This window comes from Xyrauchen texanus, chromosome 39 (assembly GCF_025860055.1).
Source record: "Xyrauchen texanus isolate HMW12.3.18 chromosome 39, RBS_HiC_50CHRs, whole genome shotgun sequence".
Lineage (NCBI taxonomy): Eukaryota > Metazoa > Chordata > Actinopteri > Cypriniformes > Catostomidae > Xyrauchen > Xyrauchen texanus.
Window position 1 is genome coordinate 20244262 of NC_068314.1, and position 8563 is coordinate 20252824.

At 38.4% G+C, this 8563-nt stretch overlaps 1 long non-coding RNA gene across 1 annotated transcript; it reads right to left on the reverse strand.

The window, feature by feature from the left end:
* Nucleotides 1–6728: 6728 nt before the first annotated feature.
* LOC127632463 (uncharacterized) lies at nt 6729–7741 on the reverse strand. The gene is made up of 4 exons (XR_007969103.1): nt 7625–7741; nt 7311–7389; nt 7001–7069; nt 6729–6847 (listed from the first exon to the last, which is right to left on the reverse strand). It is a non-coding gene; the product is annotated as an uncharacterized LOC127632463 (long non-coding RNA).
* Nucleotides 7742–8563: the final 822 nt, after the last annotated feature.

Genomic DNA, 8563 nt, shown 5'->3' on the forward strand with positions numbered 1-8563 from the left:
GAGCGGAAGCGGCGCTGTAGGCCTTCGCTGTCAGCGAGGATGTTGTCCTACAGGCCTTGGAGGGGAGTACAGGGTGACCCCGCCAGGTGGTAGGGTTTCTGGGGCATAGGTAAAGCGCAACAGCCCTATCCACCGGGGGAATCGCCGTGTATCCGTGGATCGCACCGCCGTCGAGGGTAGTGAGAGCGGATGAGCGAGTGGCTTTGTGACGAGAGGTGAAAGGCGCTCTCCACAGCGATGTCAGCTCATCATGCACCTCCGGGAAAAACGGGACTGGGGGGGGGGGAACGGCGCCAGTCCAAGCCCACGCTGGCGGCGGCCCGGGAAAGCATGTCGGACATCTGAGCGTCAGCCTCAGCCTGGGGGTGCTGGCCCGAAGGCGGCAGCCCAGGGGAGTCAGACGCTGCGCTCTCCAATGCAGTGGCGAGCCCATCTGCTTCGAGCTCTAGAGGATAGGCAGGCTGGCTGTGAGGCGAGATCAATGAACAACATCAGTTCAATGAACAAGTACATGTTAAAAAAGTAGGAAAAACTGAGTATGGTCATAAAAACGCATTTGTGCATGGAACTACTTTCTTACACAACGGATCGGAATTTGTCGTTGTTGATTTAAAAGAAATGATGCATCCAAGACTTACGTTAGTAATTCAAAAAGTTAACTTCAGAAATAGTATCATAACAAGTTATTGAATAAACAAGGATATACGGCTGGGTGTGTGTGTGTGTGTGTGTGTGTGTGTGTGTGTGCGTGTTTTTGTGATTTACGAGGACAATTTTGTAAGTTACAAACTGGTAATTACAAGGTTATTATGCTATAAATGTGATTTATGAGGACATTTCTAGTGTCCCCATAATTCAAATCGCTTAAAAATCATACTAAACAATGTTTTATTGAAAATGTAAAAATGCAGAATGTTTTCTGTGAGGGTTAGGTTTAGGGGTTGTGTTAGGTTTAGAGGCTAGAATCTATAGTTTGTACAGTATAAAAGTCATTATGTCTATGGAAAGTCCTCATAATGATAGGTAGACCAACATGTGTGTGTGTGTGTGTGTGTGTGTGTGTTTGTGTGTGAGAGAGAGAGAGAGAGAGAGAGAGCGTGTGCAATCACCTGTTGCCACACCCAATCAGAGATGCTGTCAGCCTTAACAATGGAAAATAGACATACAAGAGGGGGTATTTCTCTCTATTTCGTGGTAGCCGTCATTCACTATAGAAACGGCGATGTCCTCCGCAATTTTAAACAGTATGTATCCAATGTGGAAACTCCGATAAAAGTTAAACACCTTGAGTTCTGAAATAAATCAGTCTGTTGTGTCTCTCAGCATAAGCCTTAATCCTGAACTTTAAAGCCATTTTAAGCCATTTCCTAGTTTTGGTAATGTAGTAATACAGCGATCACGGAGCGCAGATCTATGTAAACAATGACTAACGGATTCACTTTACGTCACCAACTGGCTCATATTACACACAAAAATTTTCTTTTGCCACCACCTGCTGGCTAATATATGTAATTTCAAAAATAAAGACAGTAACTCCTAACAGATACACTTTAGTTTAGAATAGCATGAACACAAGCGGAGTGATACACACAGTGAAGCGTCCGAGTACTGATGCTGTCAGACCATCAGTGCCCATGGAATGTCTCTCTACCTGACTAACTGTGGTATGTATATACATTTATATCACTACTGGAGCTTTAATATAGGAGGAAGCCATTTAAAGAATTTCTGTTTCTGGACAATAAATAGAAGAGGATTTAGAGTACTCAATAACTTAAACATTTTATATTAAAAGAATGATCAGAAAGTAATTAGAGCTTTAATCTAAATTTGAGGTCAACAAAAATTGGAATTGGATTAATATAAAATTGGAGCCAGATAAAATTAATAACGGAATAATTTGTAAATTAACAATAATTGCTTTACTTCAGCACTCAGAAAAGACAGAACAACGCAGAGACCTTCAAAGGGCAATCTATTGAAGTTCCACTATGAACGGATTGGTTTTTGAGTTTGTTCCTTTTTACACTGGCCAAGTAAATAAGTGTACTTTTATTTTCTGGGAGGTCTGGGGGTATGCTCCAGACTAATCTTACAGTTAAATCGGAAAAAGTTGTAAACACCATTTTCTGGGTGAAATGTCCGTGGAGAGGCACTATAAATGAGTAATAGAGTAAAGAGGAATGCATATTTTAAAAACTGTACCCTCCAACATAATCGTCACTGATCATGTGAATGCAAATACTTCCTGGCATCAACGTGGGAACTGAGTCAGGGTCTCCCATGCTGCTGGTGCAACATGCTTCCAGTCATGCCACAAGGGCAGGTGAACACATTCAAGCTGATTGAAAATTGTCTGATAGGAGACAGCACTCAGTGAGTCGTCGAGCATAATGTGATTGATCCTAGGATACTAGAACTCTCGGAAACAACATGCCGACTTCCTTTGTGATCGTGTTGTATGTTCCAGTGGGAGACATTTTGGAGAAGCCAAAGTACTTTGCGATTAGCGTTTTTAAAGTTTCTTGAATTTGTTTAGCATTAATATAGCTGTTGGCTATGAACCATTTATAAAAATCCTTGAGGGGCATACTTAAATTTACTCTAAAAAAAAAAATAGCTATAGATGCAAGCACAACTGAGGTGGGTAAATAATAACAGAATTTTTATTGAAACTATTCCTTTAAATGTTTGCATTCCAGGTAGATTGATGGTGTGTATGTAGGTGAGGTGAAAGAAAAAGAGAAGGCTAAGAAGCATAAGAAGGCTTTGTCATCTGGACAGACCGCTGGCCTAGTCAAGTAACTTCATGTCAGTGTGCTAAATGTTTTACATTAACAGCTTTGTGGTTTTTAGTACATGTCTGTAAGTGTAACCTTTTTTGTACCATTAAAGGTTGAGAATATTACTTTTAGTAAATTAACACTTTAACAATTCACAGTCTCTCTCTTCTGGTAAAATTGACCTGTGTTCCAGGGCTTCTAGAAAAATGTAGAAGTTCTCAGTTTGATACTGCAACTGCTGTGTCAAATTTATTCTCACTCAAGAGGAACTTCAAAAGTGTCAGTTTGGCAAATATGAGATCATAATCAGAGTTAAACCCAAACAGCTGCTCCAGCACTTTCAAGTTGATTATTAACTAACTACTATCTCTCTGATTATTTTAAACACTTTATGAAAATCATATTTCACATATAAAATTTAGATGTGAATTTCTGAGCTGGGGTACATGCTTTAACAGGAAGCTAAATCAGTCCAACCCTCTAGCTTGTCCAACTGGGATTAGTCACTTGAGAATATTGACCTGCACTTAATCTAAAAGTATTTTAAACTTTTCTTTTCTAATTCCTGTAGTTTTAATGTACACAGTTTTTATGAACTTTAAAAATGTATTTGCCACACAGCAGTATTTATGTGAACTGCATAAAAACTAAAATGTGATTCAAAATGATGATAAACTTGCCAGAACCAGAAATGTTGACTAGATACAGCACATAAAATATACTTTCCCTTATTATACATATATTATACATTTTAAACTAAAATCTTAATTTTGGAGAAAAAAGTTATTGGAAATGTCATTTGTCATCCACCCATCTATTGATATCTAATGCATCTCAATCAACTGATTAAATGTTAAAACAGCTTACCACACTACAAAGTAACTAATATCAATTAGTACATTAATTGCTTTGATGATATCAGCAATTCTCATTTCAACTATTAAGGAATGACTTGTAGATGTACTACTACACAGAGTTAATCCATCAGATCATAATTAACCAAAACTGGCTTTGAATGCTTTTTAACCACGTGCAGATTGCAGCTTTTGTGTCCTGTGACTGTGAGCAGCCGGTGGAAGAATTTATCTAGCAGTGCAGGAGAAAGAGAGAGAGAGACAGAGAGCGAGAGCGAGAGAGAGAGAGAGAGAGAGAGTGAGTGTGTGTATGTGAACCTAATCTATAAAAAAGTGATTTGAGCAGATGAGGTGTCACTGCCAAAAATCATTGAGACACAATAACACGTGGAGATATAAACGCTGATGGTTCAGCATCACACACCAGATATGTTCAAAAATAAGATAAATTACATATTATTTCCAAAATAGTGCAGTTCAATTACAATTAATATAAAGTATATATAAACTGTATATAAATAAATAGAATTCCCCACTGCTTGCTATGCAGTGTTTTATGAATGTTGATGAGTTGTTATTCACTCACGTAGATAAAAAGGACTCATACGTTTGAATGCTGTTCGTAGACTTCAGCTCAGCTTTCAACACAATCATTCCTCAGCACCTGATTGGAAAGCTGAACCTGGACACTTCCCTCTGCAACTGGATCCTGGACTTCCTGACTGGGAGACCTCAGTCAGTCCGGATCGGGAACAGCATCTCCACCACCACCACACTGAGCACTGGAGCCCCCCAGGGCAGTGTGCTCAATCCACTGCTGTTCACTCTGCTGACTCACGACTGTGCAGCAATGCACAGCTCGAACCACATCATTAAGTTCGCCGATGATATGACCGTGGTGGATCTCATCAGCAAGAACGATGAGTCAGCATACAGAGAGGAGGTGCAGCGGCTGACGGACTGGTGTAGAGCCAACAACCTGTCTCTGAATGTGGACAAAACAAAAGAGATGGTTGTTGACTTTAGGTGAGCACAGAGTGACCGCTCTCCACTGAACATCGACGGCTCCTCTGTGGAGATTGTTCACCTGGCGGAGAACCTCACCTGGTCCCTCAACACCAGCTCTATTGCTAAGAAAACCCAGCAGTGTCTCTACTTTCTTCGAAGTCTGAGGAAAGCACATCTCCCACCCCCCATCCTCACTACATTCTATAGAGAGACTCTTGAGAGCATCCTGAGCAGCTGCATCACTGCCTGGTTTGGGACTTGCACCGTTTCGGACCGTAAAGCCCTGCAGAGGATAGTGAGGACAGCTGAGAAGATCATCGGGGTCTCTCTTCCCTCCATCAAAGACATTTACAAAAAACACTGCATCCGCAAAGCAACCAGCATTGTGGATGACCCCACACACCCCTCACATAAACTCTTCACCCTCCTGCCGTCTGGCAAGAGGTACCGAAGCATTCGGGCCCTCACGGCCAGACTGTGTAACAGCTTCTTCCCCCAAGCCATCAGACTCTTCAATACTCAGAGACTGGTCTGACACACACACACACACGTGTCCAGAGTTGCACTTTAATTATTGTCAATTTACACCTGGCTGCTACTTCAGTAACTGCTATGTCCATAGAACACTCATAGTATGTAGTATCTCATAGTATGCTATGTTTACATTTGGCATTTTTAGTCATCTTTTTTCACCACTGTATCTCACTTTGTCCTTTTCATTTTTAGTAATTTATTGTACTGTCCAATACTTTTTGCACACATTTGCACTTTATATACACTGTAAAAAGTTTGCTGTAATTTTTACAGTAACTTAGTTACTGTAAAATGATTTACAGCATATGTACCGTATTTTCATTTATAATTAATTTAAATGTTATTTAGTTAAGATTTCATTTGTATTTTATTTTTTTATTAATATTTTCCACCTGTAAGAAAATCTAATTGTAGCAACACCCCCAAAAAAAAAATCACAATTACTCATGCAGATTTTAAATTTATTGTCTTTGTTGAACATTTACTTAGTAAAACAAGTTCCAATGTATCTGTAATGTAACGGCTAAAACATACACATTTTCAAAGTGATACAAGTCAAAATAAAATGCAATAATAAAATCGATTTGTTGTTACTTTTTAGTAATTTTGCCAATAAAAGTCAACAATCTCTCTGATGAGAGATGCCACAGGGAGATTCAGACTGATGCTTTTTCTTTGCATCCTCTATCCAGATTTTTGGCTGATGTGTAACTTTGATTGCTATTTGGTGCCATCAGGGTTGATTCTCAGAATAAACCTACAAGCACAAGAAAAAATACATTATTTATCAAACCAGTGTTTCTCCAACTGGCATAACTCTGTAATGTATGCACTTTGGGGCCAATAAAAGCAATATGTACTGAATACCTACAGGTAAAGTGCATAATTAGTTTATGATCCATGACATTCAAATCACTGAATCTTTCAAATCACCATTACAACAAAATATATTTTGGGTTAGCTTATGCTGCAACCCTCATTTGGAAAACAAAATCTATTTAAAAAAAATATATAAAAAGATTTATAGACTCACTAATTAACCTAACATACATGTGGGAAAAAGTATAGCAATGGGAGGAAACTCAAAGAAAGGCCATAGCTGGCCAGCACATGCATACCCAGGATGTTCTTACTTCGAGGCAACAATTCTTACCACTGAGCTTTTCAGCCTAGACAGGTTGGCATTACAACAAAATCACTGTCCATTTTCCCACCAAAACACTTCACATCCCTCATCTACTACATTGACGGTTAATAGAATCAGAATCAACTTTAATGGCCAAGTATTTGTACGACAAGGAATTTGACCACAGTTTTTCATTGCTCTCAATGTGCTTACACAGGATTTATATTATATTTGATCAATAATATATATATCAAAGTGGATTGACCCTAACCCAAATTAGGAATATAAATTCTGCACAATTTGTTGTCACACTGTCATATAACAATTGGTGTTATGCTGCTTTTGAAGTATTTCATGATGTACGAACCTCTGAATAAACTCCAGTGTACTGGCCGCCTCTTCATGATACTGCACATTGAATACATAGTAGCAGCCAAACAGGACAGCTAATGCTGATGAAAAATCTGTTAGCTCCTGCGGCTGGATGATGACTCTGCCCTCCATAGTTAGCATCAATGTTTTTGCTTGGAGAACAGAATCTCCTGTAACAAACACCATCACAGCAGCTTTTTAGTATTGTTACAGGCTATGTTCAGCCTATGCGTAAGAGCTTAAAGCTGGTGTTGTACAGACCCACCATCTGATCATAATCTCAGCCACAGTATCAATTAATTAAATTATTTTCATAGCCTTACCAAGTGCAATCACCTTGGGATGCTGGGAACAGTGAAGCTTCTCTCTACATCTGCTGGAGTTGCAGAGACCTAGGGCAGCAATTAACAAAAAGTAGGAAGAAATTCATTAAATATATAGAGAACATACTTGTGTCTTTCTTTACAATACTTTCTAATCTATTACCTGTAAAGTTTGATTTTTGAATGATGCAAATAAAATGGACCCTCAAATGCATGACACATACAAAACAGGAATAGTCTTTGAAATGTCAAACTATGATCCTAATTACAATCAATATTCTCTAGAAATCAAATTAGCATTAATACTTACATCAGCCAAAAGAAAGAGTGAATCCTCTCTCTCTCTCTCTCTCTCTGAAGGACGTCATTGTGGTAATCATAGATGAAAACTGCAAGTTTAAATTGAGAAATCTAGAATTAGTCAGGTTCATATTTTGATATGGTGGTAAAACCAGAAAAGCGTTCACACAGATAAAATTACATTGTTTGCACACAAATCGCTCGTTCATTTTTATAACCACTAACTAGTTGCTCAATAAATATCAACCACGAAATGTTATGAGAGGCTGCTGATTTAATGGTTTAAGCGCCAGTTTCTTTCTTTTGTTTGTCTGCTTAACTTACCGTTACAACGGAACCACCACAAAAACAAAAGACACCTCCAATCTGGGACTCGAACACGATCCAGACCACAACCTTGAAAAAAAAAAAAAGATGCACTTGAAAACACTGTCTCATAAAATAATAATAATAAACTCGCTTGAACATCGGTGTTGCCTAACACTCTTTAGTATTTAGATATTTGCGTTGAGTTAAACACTCCTCCTCCTGGTTAGCTAACGTAAGCGGCAGAGGAACACACAAAAGTTGCGTTTCTCTGTTTAACTAAGGGTTTCATCCGCTAATTTAATTGATATTAACATATTCACCAGTTGATAATATCACCGTAATGACGGCAATCACCGTCAACTCCTAGACAACAGCCAAAAAAACTGGCGCCAAAAGACAAAAGGTTACCGTTAATAAAATGTTCTTTAATCAGGTGACGCATGTATGCTGTTAACATTACAAATCAATACATTTGAAAATGTCTCTGTTTTATATAATTAAATATAATAATACAAACAATATACTAACCTTTTCGATTGAATCACCGTTGTAAAATTTCATTCCCAGTTGTCCTTTATCTCACTTTCACCAAACAGGATGGAATAAAATATTTGAAAAGAAATTTCTCTTGCCATTGGTCAGTTTTTTGTGGGCAGGTTCACTACTGTAAATGGATTTACAGTACAGAAAAATTACTGTAGAATTACAGTAATGACCACATATTTACCCTTAATCCTTCGCTATTTACAGTAATGTACTGTATACTACATTTTACAGTATCTTGCTGTACGTATTACAGTAAAATACCGTTCGAATTACAAAAATCAGTTACAGTGTAGGTATGTTATTTAGTCAGTGTAGTCTCATGTGGTTCTGTATTTGTCCTATGTTGTTTTATGTAGCACCATGGTCCTGGAGGAACGTTGTCTCATTTCACTGTGTATTGTACTAACT